Source organism: Excalfactoria chinensis, chromosome 6 (assembly GCF_039878825.1).
Source record: "Excalfactoria chinensis isolate bCotChi1 chromosome 6, bCotChi1.hap2, whole genome shotgun sequence".
Lineage (NCBI taxonomy): Eukaryota > Metazoa > Chordata > Aves > Galliformes > Phasianidae > Excalfactoria > Excalfactoria chinensis.
In genome coordinates, this window is record NC_092830.1 from 21,825,357 (window position 1) to 21,834,909 (window position 9,553).

The following is a 9,553-nucleotide window of genomic DNA, read 5'->3' on the forward strand; positions in this document are numbered from 1 at the left end:
AAAATGAAGGAACAGAACAAGCCAGCTGGTATTTTTAAGATCCATTTGGACAGTCACACGCACACATGAGCACACACAGATTTGATGTTTGTACAACACTATGTCTGAATCTCATTATGGTTTGGGTGGGAAGGAAAAAGAAGGATGACAATGTTGAAAGATAAGAGGAGATGGTCACTCTGAAAAAGTGTAAAATTGAGTGAGCCCCAAATCATTAGTGAGTTAAAGGGGCAATGTCAGCTAAACAAATGAATACAACAGCATGAAGCCACTGCTTGTTGCTACTGCTGCTTTGCCATTAGGGTGGCTGGGATTGCCAAAGCAAGTATTCTTTTGCCCAGATGTGTTGCACGATACATGACAGAAAGTAAAGCCTATGAGACCATCCTGTCCATCCTGAGAACTGACAGAGATGCCGCATCCCTTGAACTTTCCTCATTCTGTGCCTCTGAAGTGTATTGGCAGGTAGAAAGCTACAAACATACCACAAACCTGAGATTCATTTTTTGCGCACATTGATTAACCAGATGTTATTGACAAGAAGATTGTATACTGGATGCACAATACAACAGCCATACCAAAGAAACATTTAAACAACCAGAATACAGTTGCAGCTGCTCTTGACTTCTTATATACTTTTGCAGTGTCCACTAACATGCTGCTGAATTGTTTATATCTGTTGATAATTTCCAAATATGCTCCTCTAGCACCAGGGGTTATTTATAATGCAACTTTAAATTCTACTTATCTCGATATTTGGCCCAAAATATTTTGGTAAGGAGCAAGGTTGAATAAAGTCCCATAACAGTATTTAACTTTTTGTTAGGATGAAAAGATCTCTGCTTGATATAATTGAAATGCTTTTGGTTTTGGTTTGGTGTTAGACTCCCTCTGAAATACAGTGCTAACTTTTACAATCTGAAAAATGGTGTTCTTACTTTTGTTTTCATGCATTCTGTGATTAAAAAAAAAAAAAAAAAAAAAGAGAGAGAAAGATACAACATCCAAAGTGTTAATTTCTGAAAATGTGCTTTTTGGGGTAATCACTATGTATCAAACTATAACTCATCCTTGCTTAAGATATTTTTTATCATCATGGATAATAAGAGAGCCTCGGTGAAAAGATGGAAAAAACCTGAATGTAATGTGTACGCTTATAAATATATATATTTGGAGTAACTGTTTCCCCCCCCCCCCCCTTTTTCTTTTTCGTGTCTCATTTCACAGTTTTTCTTTGCCAAAATTCAAATACAGGAGTATTTTAATGGCTTCAGACATTTTTCAATGAACTTTGACTTGGAACAGTATGCAATTGCTAGATATGTGAGGAAAGCATGGTGAATTTTTCAGTTCCTGTGACAGCAAAGCAAAGCCTGGATGTCTGAAGAGGACCCAGTACTAACTTGAATACCAAACACCTTTGGCCAATCCTTTCTGTTAGCTACACTTGCAGCAAACTGAATCTCTAAACATGGATTTGTGAGCACTATAATGCTATAATGAAATGGAAAGCACAGCAATAATAGCAGTGTGGCACAATCTAGGCTTCAGCAAACAAGGACAAGCCCAGATGCAGCAGCCATGGGCACAGAAACAAAGGAAGAAAAACTGCTTACCATTGGAAGGCCTCAAGGTAGATGGGAATCTCCAGAAAGATATCCTCACCTCCACTGCCAATCTTTAAGTGAGGTCAGGAAAGGGGTGAATCCTGGCTCCACTCCTTCTGGCCCCCTGGGTTGGCCCTGCCTTCCCACCAGGTGCTTAATCACACTTTCAGGCAGTGAATTAGCATTTCCTCTGCAATGGGTCACAGAGGGAATTTTGGCCTAGTGAATTTGTAGCTAAATGAAACAAAACCAGAGCCGAAGGTCTTTGAAAATAAGTCTCAAAATGATTCTTATTGTGTATTCAGGCCTGTCCCCAGAGTGCATTGCCGCATGGAGTGAATGCTGTTACACAAGTGTTGCTTCGGGTCCCAGACAGATTATTTCTATATATGTATATATATTTTTAAAAAAAACCTACATTTTTGTTAAATATACATATATTTTATGCACCTATAGAACTGCTGTTTGCATGTCAGTATAAAAAGACAGCAGTGAAGTCTATGACGGTCAACACAAAATGGTTGTGTATTAAAAGGTAGCAAAACAACAACTTCTCAGATAACAAATATTTTCCTTCCTTTGCACACTTCTGTTTTGTTTGGTTTCTTTTTCCATTGCTGTGGTGGAAAATCTAGGTCTGCTGGACAAGATGACAGCTGTTAATTGACCTTTTTTGGAGAGGAAGCTATGGGAAATGTGCAATAATCACTAAAATATTTATTAAAAAAGCACTGTATTGTGATGCCAATGACCATGACATTAAATTAGAATGAAGAGACGCGTAGGCAAACAGAGCTGAATTCTGCCTTGCGGCAGCCTATGACTCTATATACAGAGAAACACAGCAGGCTGAGAGGGGCTGGGGCCATTTCTTTCACTGCTCCCTACTCTTGTAGTTCCTGTTTCCCCATGTTGCATTTCTCTTTGCTCCCAGGCTTGGTTTCAGTAATGGATCTTCCTTGCTAAAATCCATGGGCCCAGAAAAAAGCATAGGTGTCCCTCAGCAAGGCCTTGTCACCAGAACCTCCTCGCTTTGAGCCTTTCTCCTTCTGGGGCAGCCCCAATGCCTTTCTTTCTCATTGCCACACAACAGATGAAGTCTGCCAATCTGCTGCCATGATTCAGTTCTGGAAACTCATCTTTCCTCATGCAAAATGCGGCATTTGTTTCAGTTGGAACATCCCCTTCCCAGGTGTTCATGGCCTTTGTAACCATCTCTCCAGGAACACGTATGTCATCAGCACATTCTGTATTTGCAAATAAATAATTATTAATTAACAAACAAAATAAACAGGACTTGTTTTGCAGTACTGGGATGAGTTCTAACCAGCTTCTTCATTACAATTACATCTTACTGTAGATTTATCTCCAGTTATGCCCACAAAACTGTTGATGCCAACAAAGAATGTGTGGAGTACACAACTATAGGTCTGGAAGCTGCCTTGTTCAGGACTTCCTCTTGCTTTCTACCTCTCCTACAGAGGGAAGGGCAGGCCAGGCAGGTGCACCCCAAGCCAGCACCACAGCCATCCTTCCCTCCACCCCACTACGAGGGCTGTATTGTAGTCTGAGGTACCAGCCACTGGTCCAGCAGTTTCTTCTCAGTTTCTCCCCTTGTCTGTTACATTATGGAATACTGCTGAAATTCTTCTGAAAGAGCTTTCAGCTCTCTTTATGTACTGAGTGGCATTTTCATTCAGATTCTGCCTGTTTTGAATCCTGACTAGCCAAGCAGTCCTTGCTGACCATGAAAATGTTAGTATGTTTTGGTCAGGGCAGAGCACAAACAGAAAAATTTATTAGGTGTGGTTTACCAGAAACTCTTCCAATGGATTTGCATATCTGTATATGGGGGATACACTCTGCTTTCTTCCTGTAAAAATTAAGACCTCTATATTTGATCCTCTGTCTCACTCAAAAGCAGCATCAGGAGCTGGTGATACTGTATGTGATAGGTTACATGGACCCTAGTGAATACACTTACGTGTGTAATTTGGAGCAACTCATTTACATCAGTCATCTTTATTGAGGAAACTCTGTGTCAGAGCCTTATACAAGATACAGAGAACATGGAACACTTGAATAAATTGAATATTAATGTGATTTTTGTGTGTGTGAAGGCCCATTATAACAATAGAGGTCAATAATTAATTTCTTCTTTAGGATCATTATTTAAGTCTTAGGATGATCTTAGATTTACCACCGTCTCTTGATATTAAAAATAATAATGTAATTATGGGGTTGAAGTGGAAAGGGAACTGCTGAAAATGACCTGTGGTCTTCCCTTTCTTCTTTGCAATATTCTCAATATTTTCACGATGTTGATTTTTTTACATTAAGTAGTCAGGTCTTCAGTACTCTATGTGCAATTAGAGACTTGTTTCTAATATGTTACTAAACATACTTACAAAACAGCACTTCAATAGTGCAGAAGAGAAATCATTTATGTCCCAATTGCTTAAAGCTCTGTGTTCTTATTAAAGCAGATTTAACTCAGGACTTTGGGGAAGCAGTTTTCTATGCTAAAAATTCAACACCTTTCCGTGTCAAAGTCCAGTAACAAAGATGAATAAACCAACATCTGAGGTACTTTGGAAGGCAGTAGGAAGATGCTGTGAAAAGTAGGGATGGTCTTTGAAATTTTTCTGGCAGTGGAGAGAAGTTGAACCCCAGCAAAAGCCATACACCTTTAAACCTAGAGAATGCTTTTAAAACTCCTTCCATCCTGCCAGAGGACTAAGCAGCTGTGCTTTCCGTTCATGAAATCTCTTCACTGTCAGCCTGAGACAATATACACTTCTGCTGGCAAGGAGATCAGCCATAGCACTGCTCCAACCAGCAGTAAACTTCTCCCTTTAGCAACCAGCTGAGCCTTCACATACACCAAGCAAGGTCAAATACCAGCTGGAATACTGGCACCAAGACCTACTGGCATTCACCGACTCCAACAGTTTCCTAAGAGCCACATACCACCCTGCTTAACTGCAGTTACCTTGGTATCTGCCCTGCAGGCAGCGAACCTCGGCCTCCTGCTCACTTTTGGGTTTTCCAGCTGCCTTCTTGTGAGCTGAGACACTTCCTGGAAAAAATTTTGAGTAGCTCTCACTTGATGCTGACATGCTTACATACAGCTGCCACCACTGAGCCACTGTGGAGCTCCCTCTGGTGCCGGGCTGCCTGTATCTCTGTGTACAGCTGCTGTGAGACAAGCTCTGTGCGGGAGGTCTTGTTATCAGCACTGGGGGCTGCTCCTGCTGCTATAACCAAATGCATTTTCAAATGGTAGAGGAACCCGGTTGTGGTTTTATATCCTTTTCGGTATCCACGATATGCTTAATGGTGTGCAATATCCATATCCCTGGAGGATAAGTAAGTGAGATTATCTGATCATACTCAGCAGGACACTAATCATGTGGTTTAAACTTGTCGATTTTTAAGCTTCATCTGAAAAACCAAAACAACAGCCAGGTCTTTGAAAAGCTTCTGGCCACATCCACTGTAAGAGTAGCACTGTTATAAGGTGTATTCACACTGTGCTTTCAGCACATCATCAGGCAGCAGGGCTTTGTCAGCAAAACTCAGCTTTGTGCCATGGCAGTAAGCCCAACCTCTTAATAAATCTCACCCAAATGGTAAAACAAAGGTTTTGTGTGTGTGCCTGCATCCATACTGTGGGTACTGCTGTACAAAATAGGGCAGGGCCAAGTAGCTGTGATGAAGAAGGAGAAAGCCTATGATGTTCAAAGACCACAGACAGAGCTATTTGAATATTGGTGTGTGCTTTTTTTTTTTTTTTTTTTTTTTCCCCAGCTAATCCTAAATCCAGCCCAAATTGAAGTAAACACTCACTCTTAATTCCCCTCTCACCCCCCCATCAATGGGGATTCAAGGAGCTGAGCCAGGGAAGAGATGGTCAAAGACAGAATGGAGGGAGGAAGGAGACAAAGAAGAGCAGAGTGGTTAACAGATGTCTTCATTAAAAGAAAATCTAAACATCTGACAGATGCAACTCTCCTCTGTAGCAGGTTTCTCATGAGCTTTGTTAAACCATGGCCCAGATGTACCCACCCTGATATGCAAAACCTATTTTGGCTGAGTATGACAAGTTTGAGAAACAGACTGTGAAACGAAGGCCAAGTCACATGCCTGTGACAGGGGAAATAGGAGTAAGGCATCACCAGGACCTTGGCTTCTCTCTCCTGGCTCATTAATGAGATTCTAAAATCTAATTAATAATGATGACTCCTGCTTGCTTGTTCCTTTTAGGCTTCCAAAGTTTCTGGCTGTAACACTACAGTGCAATGGAAAGCACAGTACTAATAGCAGGGTAGCAAAATCTTTAGCAACTGCAAATGAAGACAAGCCCAAAGACAACAGCTATGGATGCAGAAATGATGGGGAAAAAAACAACAAACTGCTTACCTCTAGAAGGTCTCAAGTACACAGGGATCTCCAGCAAGATCCCTTTGCTTCCACTGCCAGCCCTTAAATGAGGTCTGAGAAGGGGTCAATCTTGACTCCACCCCACCTGCTCTTTCAGTTCATTGCATGTACCTGAATTCCTCTGAGTTGGCCCTGCCTTCCTACAAGGTGCTCAATCATCACTTCAAGCCATGACTCAGCATTTTTGCTAGACTGGCAAATGACACACTGTGGAACAGAAAAGAACTGGTGTCACCAAGGGTATTTTAATATGAAGCTCTGATTCATAGGGCTAGTACAAAAGCATGGCTCTTAACTCACAGGCTTATTTTTTCAGAAAGCTTGATTTGATCTGAGCTGAATAGAAATTGGAAGTTTTCCAGAGTTTCCCATAAACAAGAGGCTTCCCAGCCTTGGCAGCTTACTAGACACTCAACATTTGTGCAGAGCAGCAGATCTCAGTCATTTCAACAAAATATAATGAATCTGACCTCCATTATCTGAAATAAATAAATAAATTTCACACTGATCTCTCACATTTCTGTAGGGCAAATAGTATCTCCTATATCTTCATACGTGCTGCTCCTCGTTCCTGGTGACAATGGAAGGCAGCCAGGGCATTATGGCATGGAGAAGCAATTGGCCTGTGAGCCCTCACTGAGGGGGTGTCATACACAGTGGAGTCTGGGACAGTTATTAAAGTAGACCCTGGGACATAGGCCATGAGCTCTGACCCACAGAGCAGAGTGGGGATAAACACTGTGTGCAGTCCTGGGCTGCTCAGGTTGCTTGGAGCTGGCATGCAGGTGGCTCCCTCAAGTGCAGGTCCTGAGGCCTTTGGAGGGAAAGCCCATCAGAAAGGATGAAGCTGGGTTTGTAACACTGCTCACAAATAGCCCATCAAAAAGGATGAATCTGTGTTTGCTAACACCCCCACTCATGTGCATACACACCAAGGAATGCCTGGCTGCTTGTTCTCACTGGTATTTGTCCAAACAAGCGGCATCACAAATCTGGATAACTCCTGGGTTCAGCCCTGCAGAAGGGCTCAGGTATTTGTGTTCCTGAGTGATATTTTGAAGCTTTCTTTCCTGATCCCCACTGAACTGTGACTGTGAAATTCTCCCTGGAGAACTCCTGTCTCTGATCCAAGTAGATCTTGCTCTGATCTGGAGTAATGTCTCAGACAAGTAATAGGGTCAATTTTATCCTCGTGTAGTTCTTCCTTCTCTGCCAGTAGCCAATTTCTTGCACACTGCTACAGGAAAAATTTCTAATAAAAGTAAACAACTCACAGGGATGCTCCTGTGCCTCACTCTGCCAAGGACTGGTGATCACATCAACATCTTGGTTCTCAGGCATCTGCCAAAACCCAATGGCTACAGCCAGCACAGCGGAGCAGGGGTGAGCCAGCTGTGACATAATGGGCAGAGCTCTGGTTCCTGGGGAGTCTTCTCTGCAGAGATGGGCTTCTTCATTTAATGGGCCTTGGATCTTATTTAACACATCAGCTCATGTACTGTGCGGGTGTAAAGAAGCTGTGTGTATATAACAAAAAACCTCAACCTATTATTGAATAGGCTAAGGGAGGCCTAATAAATTTGCCACTACAGCAAGTGTTAGTCTCTAGGGCCAATACTGAATGCTGGAGTTTAATAAACAAAAATTCTGAACTAACAGGTAAACCAGTTCAGCTGACAAAGCAAAAGTAATGTAATTAGAAATGAATGATTCTCCTGGCCTTGACCAGTCCCCAGGATCAGCATCTCAGTCTGGCTGTGTTGAGGCTGCCTTCTGATGGCCCTTCTTAAGGCTGCTCTCAGGACATACATGGTGACCACACCATGGTCCCAGCCTAGGTCAAAGGGCACAGCCCAGAGCATGCAGGAGCTGATGTAACTGAATAGAATTCAGCAGCCAATGAGCTGTATTTGGCCAAGCCCAGGTGCAAGACCTTGTGATTGGATTTGTTGAACCACATGATGTCCTGTGCCCACTGCTCCAGCTTGTTCAAGTCTCTCTGAATGACATCTCGTTCCCTCTCAGTTTCAGCTGTTGCAGCAATACTGCAAAATCAGTGGCTACATAAGAAACCATCAGGGTTAAATACTGAAAAAACTATGCAGAATATTATATTAAATTTTGGTGAGTTGTAGCTGCTTCTTGTTTACCAGAGGAGACCTGCCACAGCACCAAAAAATGGTGTCCAGACATCTGAGGAAACAGAGCAGCACCTGCTTACCTCATGACAGAAAGCTCAAGGCTGTAACAAGGGCACTGTGTTTGGGTCATTAAAATATTGTTGATGCATCACCCTCAGTAAGGCTGGATGTGCTATATGCCAAAGAAATTCTCATTCTCACAGGTCTATGTAAAAAAACTTCATTACTGTGTATCAGGAAAAGATTATTTATTTACTTATTTATTTATTGCAGTAATATGGTCACCAAGTCAATATTTCACTGCAGTGAAAAGGAAGTTTTTAACTGCAAAGAGTAAAGCATTATTTACTCCACAAAGCAGAGGAGGCTGCCCTTTTAATTATGGCAGGGGTGTCAGACTCCTTCAGTGGAGAGGTCTGAATTATGTGCTGAGACCTCAGGTATGCATTCAGGGCTTCTCACTTCCTCCATTTCACTCACTGGTTCCACCACATAGACAACCAACACAACAGGATCTTTATTGAGTAGCATCTCCTTGAGAGGCAGAGAGTGCCACAGAAGCACACCGCAAGCATTTCATCTCCATCCTCTGCTCCCTCGTGGTCCACCCAACAGCAAGTGACTTCCTCCCACACAGCCCTGCCTGGCTCTGCTGCAGAGAGGCAGGAGTGGTGCTGGAGAAGCATGGTCTGAGGCTTTGATTTTCTCTCTGAAATTTGGAAGAGCAGTTGCCCTGCCTACACGTGAGGGCTTGACGGCATTCAGCAACGGCTCGCCTGCCTTCAGATCCACGTGAGTGCTTCATTGCAGAAACATATTGGGGTTTTAAAGCTGTGTGGTGTCTGCCCTTCAGTCTCCTCAGGGAGAGGAGTTACACACACGGCCCTGATGAATGCTACCCATAATAAGTGAGTATAGACTTCATGGATAAGTGGGTAGGGGAGACCCAGGAGCTGGGCAGAGGACATCCCTGGCCCTCATGATGACAAGAAGGAAGAGTTTGATTGTGCTTTTCTGCATGCACATGGCCTGCAGCATCATTGTAAATAATACTCTTAATAAAGAGCCAATTAGCCTAACAATCTCATTACTATCCAGCATGCAGAGAGGGAAGCACTAGCCAACGGCATAACAGAGTGAAGGTGCATTGTCTGCTCCTCATTTTCTGCTATGCTGTAGGTAGGCAGAAGAAGGCCTAAACAGATCTGCAAGACAGAAAATACATGGAGGGCTGAGAGGATGCCACACTGACTTATAATGAAGGTTCCATGGTGTGTTGCACCAAGCCCATTAACAAACCCACAACAATATCCTGCAAGGACCTTGGCAGCAAGCCATGAGCTGTGTATGGGGCAGAGGGGG